Below are 22,086 nucleotides of genomic sequence, written 5' to 3' on the forward strand. Positions count from 1 at the left end.
CTGGAAAGCCTGAAGTAAGACAGTGTACATCACTACCCCTTTGCCAAACAGCTCAACACCAGCATGTACCCAGCCTTTTGAGGACCAGTGTTTAATAGCTTCTGATTTCTCCAAACTTCACTTTTCTCTGCAAAAATGAGGCAGTGCATGTGCAAACTAAACCCTCACAGGAGTGATTCCCACAGGAATTCTGTGGGTGGGTGCCCCTGACCTCCCACGATTTCACTCTTTGTCACAGGGTGGTGTGGCAGAAGACCCCAGAAGCGGAGGGTAGAGTTAACACTGAAGGAAAGGGAGAAATGGCGTCAGTTTTCCTGAATAAGAGGAAGGTTGAGAGAAAAGCTCTTTCTTTCTTTTAGGTCACTGTTACCTTCTATTTGATGTGTTTTCTTTATAATCAAATTCTAGTTAAAATAGCACCATTGTTTTCATTAATCACAACTCATTTTTATCATCTTTTTCTTTTTCCTTTTTCTTTGGTTGACTCTAGTATTCATTTTGTAAATTCTCAAAATACACCTTAGGACAACTGATTTTGAATATTTCTTCTTTTCTAATATTAATATTTAAGACTATAAATCCCTCTCAAAGGATCACTTTGACCACAACTCATAAGTTTTGCTTTATAAGCTGAAATTATCTTCTATTATCATACAATCCTAGGAATTATTTATTTCTCTTAAACTTTCATTTATTATGTAACAGTCTTTTTAAAAACTTCAAATATATGGGAAAATATTTTTCTTTCATCTTTTGAAAAATAACTTCTAACTTAATTATATTGTCTTTAGAGATCATGATCTGTGTAATATCTATGGTATCCTTGAAATGTGTTGTGTTCATTTCCTTTATGATAAAATGTCATAAGAAACCTTCCATATATGCTTGAGAGATATATGCATTCTTTAATTGTTGGCTGCAAAATTGGACATACGTGTACTCGTTCAAATTTGTTAATCATATTGTTCAGATCTATATACTTCCTGATTATTTTCTGTGGTTTATCTATCAATGGAGAACAATATGTTGAAATCCATGATGATGGATTTATCCATTTCTCCCTTAATTATATTTCAGGCTTTTTAAAATTAGGAGCATCATGTTTTAAATTGCTGGAGCTTCTTACTTCATGGAAATTTTTATCATTGGATAATGATACTCAATCTTTAAAAAGTACTTCATATATTAACATCCATTTTATCTGATATTAATTTAGCTACACAGCTTTCTTTTAATGGATATTTGTCTGATGTGTCTTGTTATTTATCTTCTCTCTCATTCTTTGAATGTTCTTTTGCTTCCTTATCCATTCTGTCAATATGTTTTTTAATCTGTTTACATTTACTGTAAACATTGATGAATTTGTATCTGTTTCTCTCACTTTAAAGTTTTTCCTATTGTATCTAAGTTTATTTTTCTTTCTTTTTGACTGGTACTTTTTTTAATGGCAAGAATGTTAGCAAACTCTTGCACTTTTTGGTACTTATGCACCACTTTGATCCCTCTTTCATATTCTCTAGTCTTTCATTTTGCAGTTATTATAAACCTATTTCTCCTTTTGGGGGGTTTAGTAAGACAATATTAATTTTAACAAGGTTTTGGCTATATTTTTTTCATATATCCCTTATAGTGTTTCCTGGATTTGCTTTTTTCTCTTTTTTATGTAATTTATCCAAAATCATAAGTCAGGGAATATTTTTATCATGTCCCTGTATTTGAATGGCAGTTGTCAAGAAGTAAATATTTTCATGTTTCTGAATGGCTAGGGATTTCTGAGTGAAGGAAACAGAGTCCTTGGTTAAAGGACAAACCTTGATATTCTAAAGATGGCTGAATAAATAGCAAAAGAACTCTGTGGAGATTTACCTGTTTAGAGACATGTGCTTACATTTCAAAGGGGGATAAACCACAACACCAGGGAGACATTTTAAGAGTTGTAAGCTGAGATGATTGTTGTATTTTTCCCCTAGAGAGGTTTATATACAGTCTAAAAGGTAAGAGCCCAGGGACTTTCCACTTCTTTTCCAAGAAAATTTTGTTTACTTAGGGAGATTAAGTTTATCTCCCTCTCTAAGAAGAAAAGGTGGTTGATGATCAGCTAATCCAAATAAACTCCCAGATTAATAATTTCAGGGTTCCTCCTCTGCACCCCCATATGTGCAAGGTGATAGCTGGCCCTCAAGCAGAGCCTGTGGGGTATGAGACACAGGGAAATGGGCACAGTTATTACCTTAAGTAATAACTCTGATCTTTGCTCTAGTAACCTCATGTTTATTTTCAGAATAAAATTAAATGTCTTTAAGTCTTTAATCAAGAGTTTAGCCATATGTCACACTCTAGTTTTTATAACCTTTTCATGAATAGTTTTGAAAGAGTATTTTATTGTTTCCTACATCCATTTTTTTGTGAAAAAAATATTATCAACCCAATTCTTATTCCTTTATATGTGATCTTTTGCTTCTGTCAGCTTCGAAAATTTTCTCTTTGTCTTTGATATTCAAACATACCATTTTAGTGTGGCAAAGGATGAGCTTTTCCTTCATTCTTTTATTTGGTCTTTTAGTGTCTTTTAGGCTGAGGGATTTCATGTTTGGGGGGAGGGGTTGAAGTTTATTTCTCTGTGACTCTATTCTAATTATTTTATGTTTTATAACTTAAATATCTAGATTTTTAAAAAAATTAATTCTCATTTAATATTGCTAATATCATCCCTTACCTCTTTTCATATGTTTATTAGTCTAATTTTAAAGTCTTGGTTCTTTCGTTTTTGTATTTTTGCTTTAATGGAATATTTAATGCAGTATGTTGCTTTTCTTCTTAATACTTGGAGTCTTCAAAAGTTTTATTATTTTGTCCTTTGAGCTCATTTTCCCATCGTGGTACTGACTACACTGTCAGATGATACATGTGGGGGCAAAGCCATCTCCAGTCCAGTGAGCCCCAATGAGCTCATGGAATGAAGGGTTGATGAGCCATAGGGTTTAAAGAAAAATAAAACAACTAAACACTCTTAAGTCACCCCAAATAATTCCTTTATTTCCCATAGATAAATGTATTAGAAGAAGTGCCTCTTTATTTATTTATTTGCGGTACGCAGGCCTCTCACTGTTGTGGCTTCTCCCGTTGCGGAGCACAGGCTCCGGACGCGCAGGCTCAGCGGCCATGGCTCACGGGCCCAGCCGCTCCGCGGCACGTGGGATCTTCCCGGACCGGGGCACGAACCCATGTCCCCTGCATCGGACTCTCAACCACTGCGGACTCTCAACCACTGCAACCACTGTGCCATGGAAGCCCCATGATAGACTTTTAATTAAAACTATCACATGATGAACTGATTGAGCACAAGAAGTCTCTGGAACACATTCATCTATAAGCTTCATGCAAAGGTCTTCCTGCAGTCACACAACTGCAGTTATGTTTGGTTAACCTGTAGTTTTAGGGTTTAACTAAGCCTTTTAATTTTAATATCTGGTAGGCTAGTTATTCCCTGCGGACATGATTTTACCATGACACCTGTTAGGTGCATCAGGAATGCACGTGTAGAGCTTGGTGGGCCTCCGACAAGGACTCACAGTAACACCGGCCTTCAGTGCCTCGGCTTCCCTCCACCCATGGGCTCTCTGTAAGAGTGCCTCCAGCCCTTTATTTATTTTATTTTATTTTATTTTTTGCGGTACGCAGGCCTCTCACTGTTGTGGCCTCTCCCGCTGTGGAGCACAGGCTCCGAACGCACAGGCTCAGCGGCCATGGCTCACGGGCCCAGCCGCTCCGCGGCACGTGGGATCTTCCCGGACCGGGGCACAAACCCGTGTCCCCTGCATCAGCAATTCACCAGCCCTTGGAAAATTTGGAAAGGGAGGTGTTGGAAAGTGACTATCTAAAATTAGCTCTTCCTCTTTTTTTTTTCATCTGATGCTAACGGCACAAGGCTTCTTATCTGGCATGAATTTACTTTTGATGACAGCTCAACTGGAGCCTTGAGTAGCAGCAGGTGCAGGGACCGGCACTGTTTGTCCCTAGGCAATGTCAGGAGAGAAACAAAAGCGGAACTCCAACAGTTCCTTGAAATTTTATCCTCCCACAGACTCACCTGGCTGTTTCTTTCCCCAGGTAAAAACCACATACCTACACAAGGCTTCAAAATAATCCTTGTCACACCAGGAGATTTTAAATCATTTTATACATTTATTTTTTTTCTTTGTTTCCCCCCATAGTTGCTCAGGGATTGACCTTGGGGGAGAAAGCCAACAGTCTTGCTGGTTCATCATTTTAGTGGGAAACTTGACCTTGAAAGCTATCTTAAAAAGGAATGTTGCACCATAGTTTTTAAATTAAACTTTTAATTTTGACATGATTATATATTCACATGCAGTTGTTAAGAAATAACAGAGAGATCCCAAGGATCCTTTGTCCAGTTCCCCTTACGGTAACATCTTGCAAACTACAGGACAATATCACAACTAGGAAATTGTTATTGATACAATTGAGATCATTACAGTAAAGATATTTCCATCACTACAAAAATCCCTCAAATTGCCGTATTATAGCTATACCCAGCTCCTTCCCATCTCCACCCCCCTACTTAACTCCTGGTAACTACTAATCTTCTCTTCATTTCTATAATTTTGTAATTTTAAGAATGTTAGATAAGTGGAATCCTACAGAGTGTAACTTTTGGAGATTGGCCTTTTTTTCACTCATCATAATTCTTTGGAGACTCATACAGATTGTCACGTGTATCAGTACTTCATTCCCTTTTACTGCTGTATAGAATTTCATGGTTTGGGTATTTTACAGTTTGCTTAACCATTTATCTGTTGAAGGACATCTGTTAGCAGCTTTTAGCTATTACAGATAACGCTGTCATAAACATTCATGGACAGATTTTTGCATGAATATGTTTCCATTTGTCTCAGATAAATGCCCTGAAGTACAATTTCTAGGTTATATGATAATTGTACATTTGTTGTGTTTTTTTGTTTTTTTCTTGTTTTTTTTTGTTGTTGTTGTGTTTTTTTTTAATAAACTGCCAGATTATTTTTCAGAGTAACTTATGCCATTTTATGTTCCCACCAACAATGTGTGAGTCCAGTTTCTCCACATCCTCACCAGCATTTGCTGTTCTCACTGTTTCTATTTTAGCCATTCTGATAGGTGTTTAGTGATTCTCATTGTGGCTTTATTTTTCATTTCTCCAGGGGCTAATGATAGTGAACAACTTTTTATGTGCTTTTTTGCCATCTATTTGTCCTCTGTGATGAAATGAATCTTCAAGACTTTTGCTCTATTTTTAACTGAATTATTTGACTTTTCACTGTTGAGTTGTCATATTCTAGATATTCATATCATATCCTAGACAGTAGTCCTGTGTTGGATATGTAATTTCCAAATGTTTTCTGCCAATCTGTGGCTTGTCTTTTTATTTAAAAAAAATCTTTGCATAACAGTCATTTACTAAAATGGCCACTAAAAATTCGAGAGCAACCCTCTTTTCCCCTTTTCATCATAACGACTTGAGCACCTACTTGTACAAAATGTCCCACTGATTTTTGGAGGTGACCTTCAATATTCAAATTAGCAAAACTATAGAGGTTGTCATTTTAGGGATCACAGACAATTTCAGCACTTCAGGGATGAACTAAAAATTTACTCTGGGGAGATCCTTTTTTTATATTGGAAGGAACCACGTTGATAAAATATTTTCCTGGGAAAACTCTGTACTGGCAAAAAATCAAAAAGACTAAGCATTAGACCAAGATATTTAAAAGTTGTGAGTCTAATAAAACAACACAAATACTATGCTGCAAACTGAGTTGTTGAAGACCATAGGCCTGGAACGTGTCAGAACTCAATATTGACCTTAATTTTAATATTTTTATATCTTGGCTTGGGGCCAGATAAAACTATTTAAGGCTTTGGATTAAGAGCTGTTCAAAAAACAAACAAGCCTTCATTGTTGTCATTATTGTCTTCCTAGTTTTTAGTTAAGATGAGTAAGACATGGAAACTACCAACAAGTTGAAGACTGAGAAAAAAGACCCACAGAAAGAAACACTCTAGGAATGGGTATTGGTATAAAATTATGGAAATATTACTACCTGATATACAGTTTTAAATTTTCTATGTAATGAGTCCATTATTATTATTCTTATCATTATTATTATTATTAAGCCTTTAATACAGTTTCATTAATTACTCCAGCCTGACATGAGTGATGTTTGAGTGAAATTAATGAGGGAGTTATTCCCCCAGTGAAGTAAAATTTTGCAGAAAGAAAACAACTGCCCATAGTTTCAGGTCTGGCATCCCCGGAGTGACCACCAGAGAAGCTTACTGAAGGAGCCAGAACCAGAGAACCATGTAAAGAAGGGTTTGTGTTATCAATATTGGCACATGGGTTGTCACTCTGTTCCCTGGAATGGAGGGAGAGAAAGTCCCTTGAAGTCCAAGAAGGATTTTCAGGTTATACCTCTTTTTCTTTATGAGATTTTAGCATTTTAGCAACTTGGACCATATCTCATTTCTATTAACCAGCCATAGCAGCTCCCAGAAAACTACAAGCCCTTTTCAAAGGTCACAGCATTGGCATAACTGTTGTTTTCCCTATTGAATACTTAAGAGTGAAAAAGAATTCAAATTGCAAATTGCAAGCTGTTTTTAAAGATTCAGGCTTTTCATCTTTTGAGATAGAAAACAATTACATTGCTTGTCCCCAATTCCCATTTTCTGCTCTCCTCTTGACTCTGAGATTTCTGCCAAATATTTCTTTCCTGTTGGCTTTCCATTAATCGGGACTTGGATTTGTGATTGTTTGTGTTACTCTTGCAAACATGCTGGCCTGATTATGTTTATAGGAATTATGAGAAAAGCAGCCTCTAATCATTATCAGTGCAAGGGTTTTCCAAGGAATATTCAGTGCTCTTCTGTGAAATGTGGAAGGTAAGACTAGTCCTTAAATAGGTGTAGAAATTAACAAGAGTAATATCAATCTCCTTGCAAGCTCAAATATAATGAACGCTTCATTTCACAGGCATGATTCTCTATCATCTGGTACAACGAAAGGCAAAGAGTTCTTTTTTAGTTTATTAGACTTCAATTCAGTTTCTAGAGGTGTTATGAAATAGTCAGGCTCATAAATATTAGATAAGCCTATTTATTTTATCAAGTTTTCTTCTGCAATGCATTTGCCCTTCTTTTTGTCAAACCTATTCATTAACCCCTCCTTCCTTCTGGGCCATCCAACTTGATCTTACCCAGCATGCACTCACTGAAAGTTATTTTCATTTTTTAGGAATTAGATGGCAGCAGGACTTAGGTATTGCAGACTACAGTATCAATTGTGAATAGTATATAGTAACGATCTCCATTAATTCACAGAAAGTTTTATAAAGCTACAATTCTCAGCCTATGGAAGAACCCTTTTCCATGATACTTCATACCTCAAAGAAGCACACGTCTCTTCCACTGGTTTAATTAAAATGAATATAGTGTGATACGTCCCCACTGAAAAATATATTACCCATTATTTTATTCTGGTGTTACTACGGTATCTGTATAGCACAATCTTTTCATAAATATAATTAATTCAGTAGAATGAGTCAAATGACCTTTTGTCATAAGTTATCAATGTTAGAATTAAGATTGCATGAGTAAATTTTATTTCTGATTCAAGTAAGTTTTCCAATTATAACCATGTATAACCTGAAGGATACTATATACAACTGTTTATTACCAATAGAGTTTTTATCACTTTGATAAGAAGAACTACCTAAAACTTCAAAATAGAACAAAAGGATGACGGTGCTTCTTTATAACATCATGGTGGAGCATTGCCTAACTGATGTACCTAAGAATTATATCATTTTATAGGGATGTACCTTTGTTTGAGTCACTGATTAAGGCCCAGATGGTGTCAAATTACATGTTAATTTTTGTCTGGAAGAGATATAAATGATTTCTATCAGTTAGAAAAGATAACTAGAAAGATTATGATTTTAATACCCTGTAGGGCATTAACTAGTTTTGTTTTGCTCTTAGAACACTTATCTCAGCATGCCTTTTTCTATGAATTATATGAACTTGTTCTTCAAGTGACCCTTGAAGCAACTTTATCTATGCATATCTTAGTTTGCTCCTCCAGAGTGAATCAAAAGTGGCAATAGAAACTTACCTTTGCTGACTTATTTTACCCTGTTTTTCCCTGTGCTGTTTTGTTTTTATTTCTGGTTTATGGATAACTTTTGTTCTGGTTCTGGTTTGCAAAAAGTCAATAAATTATTCCCTATAAGTGGCAACAATATTTAGGAATCCAGTTTTGTGATCTCTACTGAAATGTTGGGCATCTATTCTCTAAAAGTGAGAAACTACAAGAAATCTGGTTTGTAGCCTTCCGTGTATAGGTTTTAAGTGTGCCCTGACCACCCACATGTTCAATAATTCACTGGGACTCATGGGACTCTGGGCCTTAATTGTACTCATGGCTGTGGTTTATTACAGTGAAGAGACACAAAGCAAAGCCAGTGAGTAAAAAAGACTCACCCAACGGGGTCTGGAGGGTCCAGACACAGCTTCCAAAGCTCTTCTCAGCCAGGGTTGCACAGAACATGCTTCTTCCTTCAGCTATGAACTGAGGCCATGTGTATGAAGTCTTTCTGGTTAGGGAAGCCTGAATAATAGAGCTGACAGGTTTTTTTGGAAGCTGGTCATGCAAATACTCTGTACCTGTACTACCAGCCACAATTACCAAAATCCCAGACACCAAGAAGGAGAGCAGGTGTTCATCATAAACCACATTTTTACAAACAACCTAGTCAGACTGATACAGCAGCGTTCAGGCCCCAAGCATGCAAAAAGCCTTATCAACTAATAATGAAGGGAACGTTCCAAAAGCCAAATTCCCATGTGAGGCCAAGGTCAACCCCACAAGCAGGCCCTTCTAAAGAAATGTTAGAATTGGGCAACATCAAGCCTACTGTGCTAATTTTTTCCCTGCGTAGTATACTTGTCTATATTCAAACTTATTTCAATTAAGAGATTATGTCATGCTTATAGGACATCATTTTTGAGATTTAGATTTTGGGATCAGAACCAGTGAGATTTTGTGCCCTGCATTTACTTTTGACCTATGGCTAATGTTGATCTGAAGTTGCACGCTGTCTATGGACTGAATTGTTTCCCCCCCCCAATTCAGATGTTAAAGCTCTAACTCCCAAGGTGATGGTGTTTGGAAATAAGGCTTTGGGAGGTAATTAGAGTTAGATTAGGTCGTGAAGGTGGGACCCTTATGATGGAATTAGTGCCCTTATAAGAAGAGACACTAGAGAGATTGCTCTCCTCTGCCAGGTGGGGACACAGGGAGAAGGTGGTCTTTTGCAAGTCAGGAAGAGAGCCCTCACTGGAACCCAGCCATGCTGAAGACCTGACCTTAGACATCCATTGTCCAGAACTGTGAGAAATAAATATCTGCTGTTTAAGCCACCAGTCTATGTTTTTTGTTATAGCAGCCTGAGCTAAGACATTACCTGTGTGTCCATCTGCCAATAATGGAGAAAATTCTTTCCCTCTTATTGTGTGGAATATTTGAAATATTGTCTTATTTTCAAAGTGTAATAATAAGCAGGATTACAAATTATCTTAAATTAGAGATCTTTGGTTCTGATTGGATTATAGAAACAAATAAGGTATAATGTCCTTTGTTTTTATTTTATTTTTTTAACGCTACCTTATTCCAGTTTTGAGGTCCCAGCTAGAACTCAGGCAGTTCCCCTTTTTGAGCTGCTGGTTAAGTCTACCCAGCCACCACTTCTCTCATGGGGCTTTCAAACTCCAGGTCACTATATGTCATTCCTAATCACTCTGGGGCCGGGTACCAGACAACTAGGGACAACCTCTATGTACCAAATGCTGACAAAATTATTCAAATTAGCCAACCCACAGGGAGTCTGTGAAACCTATGTAACCCCACTAGGGTTGCCATATTTAAGCTTCCTCATACAGCCCCAGCTTGCTTTCATCTGTCCCTAGGTGCAACCTCCTGTGTGGCGTGCCTGGCAGCTTTCTCTCTCTCTTTTTCTTTTAATAGATCTTTATTGGAGTATAATTGCTTCACAATATTGTGTTAGTTTCTGTTGCACAACAAAGAGAATCAGCCATATGCATACACACGTCCCCATATCCCCTCCCTCTTGGGCCTCCCTCCAGCCCTCCCTGTCCCACCCCTCTAGGTCATCGCAAAGCACCCAGCCAATCTCTGCTCTGCTGCTGCTTCCCACCAGCCAATTATTTTACGTTCAGTAGTGTACATTTGTTGATGCTACTCTCACTTCGCCCCAGCTTCACCCTCCCACCCTGGCAGCTTTCTCTTGTTTGGAACTATAAGTAACAAAGAGTTCTGTTTTTCATCTGAGTGTCATTGTGTTGTGTTCTGCCATTGAAAGAATATCACAAAACATAAGGTTTATATAAATATTTAAAAGCACAAGAATTTCCAGAAAAAAGTAAAAGTTCTGTTTCTTTGTATGTGCTCTTACTGAGTCCTCCCTGTACAACAGAGATTAAACCTTAATTCTCTACGTCATCCTTTGCAAGCAATTTATTAACTTCTCTCTGTTGCACCCACAGTGGTATTAGCTATGCACCATCCTTGAGGGAATTGAGAAAACAGTTAACAATCTTCTGTGTCCTGTGCTTCAAATGAGGAATCCCAAGCTTTCAAAGGGAAAAATAAAACTTGTCTTGGGGGAAAAAAAAACAAAACAAAACTTTGCTCAGAAGTGTTTTTATATAAGGATTCAAGTTTATATGCTCAAAATGAATCCTTGGGAAAATGAGATAGTGGGCTCTTTGGGGGTTTAAAAACAGCCCTATGTATTTTTCCTAACTTTTATCAGAGTAAAGTAAATGAAAAAACAGTTTCTTTTAGGTTTTGGTTTGTTTTCTCATAAAGAGACTGCTAATATGAATGTCCTAAAAGTCTATATTAGTTTATTGCCCAGATTAACTGATATTCTTCCATATTAATTTTTAAATTATATAAAATTATGTGTTCAATTAATTGAATTATAATTCGGGCAAACTTTTTGGCACCAGGGACCAGTTTCATGGAAGAAAATTTTTCCATGGACAGGGTTGGGGGCAGTAATGTGAGAAACGGGGAGCAAGGGGGAGCAGCAGATGAAGCTTCGCTTGCTCCCCTGCCGCCCACCTCCTGCTGTGCGGCCCGGTTCCTAACAGGCTGCTGACCAGTACCTGTCCACGGCCCAGGGGTTGGGGACCCCTGGTTTATACAATACAAAGATACATTGTACAACACAGGGAATATAGCCAATATTTTATAATAACTATAAATGGAATATAACCTTGAAAAATTGTGCATCACTTTGTTGTACACCTGAAACATATTGTACATCAACTATACCTTAGTTAAAAAAAAAAAGACATAAATAAATAAATAAACACAAACAAAACAAATTATTGTGGGCTTTTTTTTTTTTTGGTCAACTTAAACAAAATTTTTAAGAGATTAGTTAAATTTAAGACCTTGATGAATATCAGAATTAATTAATAGATAACCTTTGTTCATAGACATATATTATAAGAAACATAGAACAATGGAAATTTGATCAAGGATAAGGTTTATTGTAAAATATTATAGTGTCTATGCCTTTAAGATGTGTTAATAAACATCTTTTTTTTTCCACTCTAAGAGTGTAAAAGTATGTGATTTTAGAGGTTTTATAATGTGTGCTCATAAACTTTTCTGATCTGCCAAAATGCTGATATAAGAGAGTTCTCAATTACCTACCTCTCATTTTTGCTGTGAAGCAGAACTTGGTACTTTAGTTAAAAGTGGCAATTAACATGGATGGATGAGAATCTATGCAGAAAACTGACAGAAAATAAATACAACTTGTATATACGAGGTAATGGAATATATTTTTGTATTTTTTAAAGGAACTAGAGAATAGTTTTGCCCTAAAATAAAGTGTCAGTTTATTCTAGAACATGAAAGACTATAGTGGATGACAAAATTTGAGTGGCTATAGCAAGTTGTTTAAAGAAAGTGAATTTTCTTTGACTTGGATTGTAATACCCTAAAGGATGTGTCTGAAAAGAAGCAATGCAATGTGTTGGGGCAGTTTTGATGGGTTTGTTCACAAGGGGGAAAGAAGGTTTATGAGTTCTTTACTGTCAAATATTAATACAATACAAGAATTCGGATTTTCTCTGTGCTAAAATTGATCTTAAAGTATTCAGCTCCTCTTAAGAAATAATAAAAGGTTACTCTTTAGCTTTTATATAATTTTCAGACAGCAGAGACTCTGTAGCTCATCAGAATAATTTTTTGTTCTGCTGTCTTTGTAATGCCCTTGATTATTTATTTTTAAAAAAACAAAGAACAAAAATTACTTCTGAAAGAGAGAAGGGATATTACAACTAGGTTAATTAGGTTACCTTAAAATTACGTTAATTAGGTTACCTTTTGCTATATCTGTTTAAAAAAATTTTTTTTGACATTGTGTTTACTAGGTAGCCAGGCTATAACCATTTTTTTAGACACTTATGTTCCTCTCTTAACCCAGTGTCTAATCTCCTTTAATGATTCTTTTGATTTTGCCCTTCTAAAATCAGATCCTATATTCAGAAAAAAAGTTTTTTCAAGATATCTTTAATACGTGAGTAATGCATGGGGTTTTCCAGAGGTTCTTAGGTACCTACAAAGATTCTTTTTTCATCTTATTAAAGGAGGAATACTAGTAATAATTAGGTTGTTTGATGTGCTCAGCATTTCTTAATTAGCTTAACACTATTGTAAGAGCTGTTGGGAATAGGTGTCAAATCAGGAAAAACTGTACTTTCCCTAAGTTAGTTTCATACAGGAAAATACTATTAATACAAATTTGTTTCAGGGCTTATCCACATTACAGAAAGAATTGGAAGGCTCCAGGATTGCGGCAATGCCCTTATAGTTCATAGTATGTTTGACCCACAGGGGAGACCTGGATCAAATCCATCCTTAAGATATCATTATATATTATGACCCAACAGAGAATATTATTCCCATTAAATCTCATAATGTTCTACTCTGATAAATTAATCACTGTCATTAATGTTATCATCAACAGATGGTTTATACTTTTCTCTCATGTTTGCCCAAAGGCTCATTATAAGCTACAGTCTAGAAATGTGGTCCTCAATAAAGAAGCATGTTCTTAGGGCATCAGAGAAAGACTGTACTCCTCACTGATACTTCGAGGGAAAGGATTTTGAGTAAAGGCTTCTAAGCCAACATCATTTAGACAGGAGACTGATTAAAAATGTCAAGAGCTCTTTTTAATCAAGAAGCATACAACTTCATGAAACCAGACTGCTGACCAAGATCCAATGGAAAAATAATTGACTAAGTAGGACTGAATGAACTGATGAGGAAAATTTAATTGTGGTTATTCATTTTGGAATATTGTTGGTAATATTTTTCAATGTACTATTTTCTGACAGCTGTATGAGCAAGTCATTTCTATTAATGTTTTTGCAAATTGAAATGATACTTTTAAAAAATGCTATCTTTTTCTCACTGATCTACCTATCAGTGGACAGGAGCAGATACTGAATCTCTACTTTTCATGACAATATAATTATTTACATAGATCTACTAAGATTCTGTTCTTTTATTTTTAACCAGAGTATAATTAAGCAAATCAGTTGTACAATCAAGGATATGGTTAGAGTGTCATATTTGAGACTAAATCTTATTTACTCACACATTAAAAAGCCCACAATTAAGGAAAAGGGTTTGTACCTTTCATATGACCAATGTCTACATAGCCCCTCCAGGATACTGGTCTAAAAATAGGGTCCTTGCCTTACAGATATTAAGGAAGGTCATTTTCTGACAGTTCAGGAAGCTCAGCAGATTCTGAAGATCTCAAGGAGAAAGGAATTCATCAACATTACCTGTACTGCAAGCAAAACTTGGTGGAGATGAACCTCTTGTGTTTGGTTCATAACTTGAAAAAGAAAGTTAAATATTGGAAGCTTTTAAAAGTTCATTCCAATATTTTTAATGAAATCTCCACACAGTTAAATTCTGTGGATTTAGTAGGCTTCCAACTTTATATAACTCTAGATTAGAAGACCGTTTAGAAAGGATATTTACATATGTTACTTAAAGCCTCTTGCCAAATCTATATAGATGAAACATTAGACCAGCCTTTTGTGATAAACAGTATAATCTCTGATGATTATTTATGATCACAAGGAAAGTCTGTTAAAAAAAAAAAACCTACCCTAATATTATTTGTAAATAAGGGAAAAGGGTGACTGCATGCCTTTTCAATGTCACGCTGGAGCATTGCCTAATAGACCCACCCCCAAATTATTTCTCGATATGGTATGCTTAAGTTGATTCACTACTTAACCCATGATTAGGCCTGTGCAGTTATATGTTTACTCTAACAAGGTTTTAACCAGAGATTTTGTCTGTTTGTTCTCAGAGAGTTGTCTGTTAGAGATGCAAACAATTGTTATCTGATAGAAAAGGTTACTATTTTATTGCCCTGTAGGACATTAACCAGTTTTATGTCTAACTTCAGGTTATTTCAACATGCCATTCTAAGTTGACTATATAAATCTCTTTGATGCTTTTTGATGTGGCTTCATTGTTCTACTGGTTCCCTCATTAATGAGTTAAGTATATTTGACATGTTTTCACTATATATTTATGTGATTCATTATTTTAACTTTTTAAAAATTATACTTTGAATAACATATTAGTTTGCAAAGGTAGCAATGCAGACATAGTTATTAGTCCCTAAATATCATATTTGTAATTTAAGTAGGGTGCCACCTAGTATATGGCAAACATAGCACTTGATCGTTTTAAATTTTTGTAAATATGCAGACATCTTTATTGAAGTAGCCAAACATAATGTTCATCAATATATTTGGAATTTGTGCGATATTTAATTAAAGACACATGCTGTTAATCTGGTGTTCTAAGTCTCTCCTCTTTTTGGTGTATTGCTGACAACAGAATTTAATACTGTTTTGTTGTATTAGTGACAACATAAAATAATACTACAACATTTATTTTATCGTATCCTTCCAATGAAGTCTTATTCTCTACAAATATTCAATACTTACTTTTGTGTGGAGTCCTGTAAAAAGACTTGGGGCTATTTTTATCTCTGTTCTCTGGTTTACCTTTCTAGATGTTATCTGCTTTTCAAAACTCAGTTCAAAGCTCTGGGTCTATTAAACCAATCCTGAATCTTCTTAATAAAGTTATCTGCTGTTTAGCTCTAATCATATACCGTTATATGATCGGTTAGCAGTGTATATTCAGCGAATATAGTCAATAATATGTGTAACGCTCTAGATTATTTTAGTCCCTTTTTTCTGAAGAGTTCAGAACAGAAGAGGGACTTGGAGGTCAAAAAAAAAAAAAGTGTGTCAAGTAGGTATTATACTACTGTGTCAAAGGGACTAAGGCTGTTTTTTGTGTGTGTATTGCTGTATTTTTTTGACTCACTGTTGTACCCATTGCTTTAATGTAGAGATCCTTCACCTGTTTTTGAAGAAAACCATACTGAATGTGATATTTGCAAATGTACCTAACATACTACTTAAAACTAAATTTATCCTATTTCTTGACTTTGCAGACACCCCACTTGATTAGGCTCATTTTTTCCCCTCCTGCACTGAGTTAGAAAGGCAGAGGCAAGGAAGGTAGGAAGTCAGGGTCAGGAGCACAAGGAAAGCTGCCCCCAAATCATCTCAGGACATGAACACCAGAACAATCAGAAAACGCTAGAAAAACCAGTAATGGTGCCTATGACTGTTGAACAGTAATTGAACTGAATCCCTCCATTACCCAGGGCACTGGTTTCAAGGTTATGTTGTTTCCAGAAAACGTGGCCCATAATGTATACAGCGGTGCCACAGTGATTTTGGAAGCACTGTTTAATCCCTCAATTATTAGGCACACTGATTTTAGGCTTAAAATCAAAGCATTCTGTAATAACAAAAGCCTCCTCGATCATGTTATTAACCATATGCTACCTTATGACAGCTATTAGATTTTTCTCTTTCACTAATTTTTAAATCACACAGAGTCATTTAGCATTTAGTCCTTTCTCCCCCTTTTTCTTTTCAAATAAACTTTAAGGTCATTAAAAGCAAAATATGGGACATACCGTCTGATTTTTGTATTCCACAAGACATCACCACGTTGCCTTTCATAATAGCAAATACTCAGTAAATGTCTGTCGATTTGATTTTGTCTCTTGAACATTGTTAATTTTGATGTTTGCCATATTTAAGTAGAACACTATCGTATAAATTGCTCATAAATATTTTTTGTGGGACATGTACGTTGTTCCGAATATAAAGCTGGCTTTCTCGGTGTTTTTTTTTTTTCCTAAGTGATTATTTATTTAGTTATTTATTTTTATTGAAGTATAGTTGATTTACAATGTTGTGTTAATTTCTGCTGTACAGCAAAGTGAATCAGTTATACATATATATGTTCCACTCTTTTTAGATTCTTTTCCCATATAGGTCATTACAGAGTATTGAGTAGAGTTCCCTGTGCTATACAGTAGGTTCTTATTAGTTATCTATTTTATATATAGTAGTGTTCTCAGTGTTTTCTAGAAGTATGCAAAGATGTCAGTATAACTCTTTGCTGGTTATAATCTCAACTTTCAAACATAGCTCAATCTGGGAAAAATTTAAAATACTGCTTCAAGCCAATTTTAGTAGATTAATTTTCTTCCATATCCCATGCTAATATTAGACCCTGCTTCATTCCATGCAATATAAACAGAACTCTTTGGCCAACATATGTCAATAGTGTGAATTCTACTAGTTACAGTTTTGCCTTGTTTTTCCAGTCAGCAGTTTCATATCTATCCCAACTATTTTCTCAGCATATTTCTAGCTGGTAGATGGTTATTAATTAATATGCATCACTTATAGTGATTGTTTATTTTCCCACTTACAATTTTTTGTAGCCTACCTTCTGACAATTTTTAAATGATTTTGAGTTAATAAATAGTAACCATAGAGTTTCAAATTTAAAATCTAAACTGCTAAGTTTTATCAAATGATAGTTTAGTTATTTTTGCATTCATTTTATATTAGCTTTTTCAGGGAAGAAGATAAAATTCGGTGAACATTTATATTATTGTTAATTGTTACTTTACACTCCTCAGTTAGTACCACTTCGTTATAAAGCAGAAAGTAACACACCATTGTAAAGCAATTATACTCCAATAAAGGTGTTAAAAAAAAAAAGAAAAGGCATTAAAACAAAAAGAAAATGTTAAGTGATTCCTCAGAATATTAGATCTCAGCATTAATAGATATAAGGATTTGTTTTCCTAATTGTGACACTAAAACATTTAGAAGGAACATAAAACTTAATAGACTTTTTCTCAACATTACCTTCATTGGCTAAAATCATAGAATCTTAGAATTGGAAGACACCTTAAAGTTACCTAATTCAATGTGTGAATGTTTTTATTAGATAGTTTAAGTGATTCTGTCAGCTTATGCCGAGCTGACACAAAGGAAAGTGACAACTGGAAAGAGACGTCACACAAATAGCTCGATTTTGGAGAACAGCTATCATGCCCTGAATAAAAGATGTCCTTTTAAGCTTTGACCCCTTCTGAGAGCACAGAGAGAAAATTCGATAAAAAATTCACATCTCCTTGTATTACTGTCAGAAGGATACTTTTGTCCCTTGATAGTTTAACCCAACCTGAAGCTTATTTGTATTGTATTTGGTTTTCTTCTTCCTCTTGGAAATAACATATCCCAAAGCAAAAGCAGAAAAAAAACATCAAAAAACATAGTAGCAACTGCATAGAGGAACATAGGATATCACAACACCCCAAACACCCCCCTTTTTGCTTGTTCCTCACAGGATTATACACAACTCTTGGATGTCAAAAGTGCCCAACAGAAGCTCGAGGACTTTAGGGAAGCAATCTCACTTAAAGACACCAGGGAAGATTCCACGTATAATAACTCACACGTTCATGTTTGTATTTCACAAGTAATTTAATGATGGTGATGAAATGTCTCTGCCAGACAACGTTCTAAGTACTCTTCAGTATTAACCCATTAATCCTCCTAACACTCATATGAGAGCAGTGTTATTGTTTATTTCCATTTTACAGATGAGGAAACTAAAGCAAAGGAGATCAGGAACTTGATGAGGTTAGACGATTCAGATGCTGTCTTACATAACTTTTATTCTCATATGAGCAGACAGACTCTCTCTTCTTTGAACTTATATCACAGCAATAATGTTGTTCATTTGATTCATTGGCTACTTATTTCTCTCTTTTAGTTGTTTAAACATCCATTTCTTAAATAGTGGGGTTCTTCTATGGACGAGAGATTGTGCCTGGAGTCTCTTCTGTCTCTAAGCAGATAGATATCTGTCAAAGGCTATAACTCTCTCAAACAATAAGGGATAGGCAAGAATTTCTACCATTTATCTAATCACAATATTTCAGGAGCAGTGTGTAGGTCCTGTACTTTCATATTGTTTCTCATCTGAATATTCCTATAGCCCTGTGCATTAGGTGGTGTCATTCTCTTTTTATAGATTATAAAAACAAGACTTAAAAATAATCAGTGTGGTCTAAGTCACTTCATATGGTTAGTAAGAAGATTTGGTATCTGACTCCAGTTCCCAAGTCTATAACCACGTTGACTCTAGTTAATGAGCTAGATAGAGTTCTGTTTAGAAGAGGGTTGAAGCATAATGCTGTTAATATGTAGCAGAAATAATCCACTCTGACTCTGGAGGAGTTAGTCTTGTAGAAACAGGACTTTGATTCTGGTACTGTGAGTTAGCAAGATGGACTAGATTTGCATTTATACACACAAGAGCCTCTGCCTTTGCTTCAATCTATTGATATTCTTGTGTCCATGAATGTAAGGTGTCCATGGGTGGAGAAAAATTGGGTTGTGGTCTATTCTTAGGATAAATCTCATTTTCCCACTTTTGCCCCTCGCTTGCTGTATAACCAACCTAATCTAATATCCCTCACCCATCCTATGAACTTAAATTTTACTAAAATTTTAAGTAATATTTGTGGACATCTGAAGAATTTTCTAAAGGATTTTGACATCACCTGGCATAATGCTTAATACAATCACCTAAAGCTATAGTTCTTTATATCAGACAACATACACACAAATGTCCTAGAAGTGTTATAGCTTCTTTTCTCTAATATTTTCTCAGATATAATATTTTATTTCTACTTAGAGACTCAGTACCCAAGGTTTCCATTGGGGGGTAGTCACCTAGGCACCCTTTGTCTAACACATGCCAAACTTTCAGATGTCCAGAAACAAAGCAGGTGTCCAGCTTAATCCACAATATTTATATAAACATTTCAGGCACAGTTCTGGGAATGGTGGGAAATCCTCTCCAAATCCAAAGTCTCAGGTATGCCAAGGGCCAACCTTGCAAGTTGGTCTAAATTGCCATCCTGTTTAAAAATAGTAGCAGTCTCGGACCTGCTGTGTTTACTGTTTCTGCACACCTTGCCGGCTTGAAAGTAACGCTACTTCCGGCCCCTGTGACTCACTCACTGGCCCAAACAGAATCTAGATAGAGAAACTGAAATTTGTTTGGAAAGAAGGGAGAAGATAAACAGGCTTCTCAAAGGAACATCTGGAGGTGATAATTACTGTGCTACTTCCCCGGGGAGAGGCTTGAGCCCCCAGTAAGCTACTGCCACTTCACAAGGCCTTTACAGCTAGAGCTATACCTAATGATGACAGCTGAAAAGTGAGGGACACTGACCTTTCTCAAGTGCATTTGTGCTTGGAAGTAATAATTAACTATAAAAGATTCAGATCACCGTGCTAACGTCATTTGGCATGAAATCACCCTTCTCTTTATTAGGACCTGAATGATAGTCATTTTTTTAGTACTCAGGAGAGACACTAGGTAACTCTTGGTTTGCTTCCTGGCTTCACTGTTCCAGGGCAGCTTAAGCTCTTAGATCAGCAAGGATAAATTCCAATTGGCAAACCACAGACTCTCGGCTTAGAGATAATATGAGCTAGTTTAGTTCTTCATGATGATATGATAACACTCCTTCTCAGGGGTATGAAATGGAAATCAGTTCCCGTGTAAAATACCAAGAGGGAGGAAACCATGGAACTGGAAAATAAGTTTGGCTCTTTGAAGTTAAATTTTGCTCTTTTTCTATAAACCCTAAAACTGTATTTTCATGAAGCTTGGATTAGGAAACAGTGGGGAAAGGTAAAGGCAAAAGGATGCCTGCGATTACCACTGTGACAGTTCTCCATTTTTCCCTGGAGGCCAGTGCAGAAGAAGAGGAAAATGGGTGACAATTTGCTAATTGTCCTGAAGTGTTTCAGAAGGGTCTGATTTTATGCTAAGGAACACAATTAAATTCCTGGAGATACTCTCTCCAACACAAGAACTTCTCCCTAGGGAGCCTAAGAAGGCAAGAGAAAGGATTTAAGAGGGAATTTCTGCAAATTGTTCTTATAATCTTCCTTCCTACCTTATAGGCTTTGAAAAAAGCGAAGATAATTTGGGGAAAAATGAGAACATACATCTATAGACAGTTTCTCAAATACTTTATAGAGACTTTAACCTTGCTCTTTTAAATAAGATTCTGATTTACATTCAACATCCCTTGTTTTCTTTGTCTTTCATCTCAAGCAATAAGAAAATAAACATAATATTTTAAAAAGCTCTAACACAATATCCAAAATTTGCATGCTCATCTATTCATCTAAAGTCTAAAATATTAAAGGAGTGTTTGTTCATTAAGCAATGTTAGAGGAATTTTATGTTTACATTATTTTGTGATTTTAAAGATGGAATTCGTGCAAAGGATAGATATCCACGTGACTACGCATGTGCTTCTCATTTCACAGCTGCTGCAATTTTTCTTCTGATCCTGACACCATTGTGGGTGCTTCCCTTAGACTTACTTTCATGTCTCAATAATGTCTCTCCTTCAAAAGAAATATTTCATAACTGGTGACTGCACTAGGTACCCTTGATGTGTAACATCATTCTACTGCAAAATCTAAGAAAAACATTTTCACCTGGCTTAATTTTTACAAAGACATAATAAAAAAGTATTTTCAATTTGATTCAAGATTTATATAATTATTCATTTTATAACTGTTCCTGTCAATGCCAAAAGTAAAGCTGGAAGTGAGGAGAAATATGGATTCAAGTTACTTCAGATTAATTCGTGGCATTGAAACGCGTGTACGAAACTAAGCGATTTAGACAGCCCTCGTTTTAGAACAGCTAAACAAAGAATGTTGAAAAACCAAGAGAGACAGCTGGGTGACAGTGCAAACTAAAGCATTATGTGCAGGCTTTGACCAGACATGAACTAAGTCTGGATCAGACTATATCTATAGAAGGTAAAACTTCAGGCTGAAAATGTTTGTGAGATGCCAGCTCTCTAGACGTTCTTTTACCAGCCATGCCTCCTACTGGGGATCTAAAGATTCAATTTTGTTTCATACTTTGTCCAAACTTAGGCTCAACCCAAGATTCTCGAACCTACTTTCTTACTCTGTATTGGCAGATTATTACATTTTTCTCCTCTTAGAAATGAAAGTCAAAGACACTGACAAGTTTAGGCTCAGTGTAAGATAGAAAAAGTTCTTATGTCAGCAAGTGTTCTTGAGAGAATTGAATCGTGTTCCTTAATTTAAAATGAAAAGTGGTTCATTTTGTACTGATCAATGCAACCTAGCAAGAAAATTGTTATTAGTTTTAATTATGTCATTTTTCTTATGAAAGATCAAGAAGGTAATCCAATAGTAATTCAATCACTTCTTCCCCTGACCCCTGAGCAATTAGCCTTTTTCCGGCTGGGTTTTAGAAAGATATAAGCCAGTAAGGGTCAACCTCTAATCCTACGGTATTTCCCTGGGAGAAACCCATTAAGTGAAGGCCTATTTCAAATAGATGGGAACTGGGGAGGGACCTAGGGGAAGGGCCGCCCTCAGAACTACTACATAATTTGTGAGGCTCAGTGCAAAATGAAAACACAGAGC

General features: G+C 35.8%; 1 long non-coding RNA gene across 1 annotated transcript in view; it reads left to right on the plus strand.

Moving 5' to 3' along the window:
* Positions 1-14,984, plus strand: part of LOC132597366 (uncharacterized) — a 28,133-nt gene extending 13,149 nt beyond the window's left edge. The window contains exon 2 of the long non-coding RNA XR_009564064.1: positions 13,869-14,984. This is a non-coding gene — a long non-coding RNA (uncharacterized lncRNA). The remainder of the gene's footprint in view (positions 1-13,868) is intronic.
* Positions 14,985-22,086: the final 7,102 nt, after the last annotated feature.

The sequence above is a fragment of the Globicephala melas genome, chromosome 5 (assembly GCF_963455315.2).
Source record: "Globicephala melas chromosome 5, mGloMel1.2, whole genome shotgun sequence".
In the NCBI taxonomy this organism is placed as follows: Eukaryota; Metazoa; Chordata; class Mammalia; order Artiodactyla; family Delphinidae; genus Globicephala; species Globicephala melas.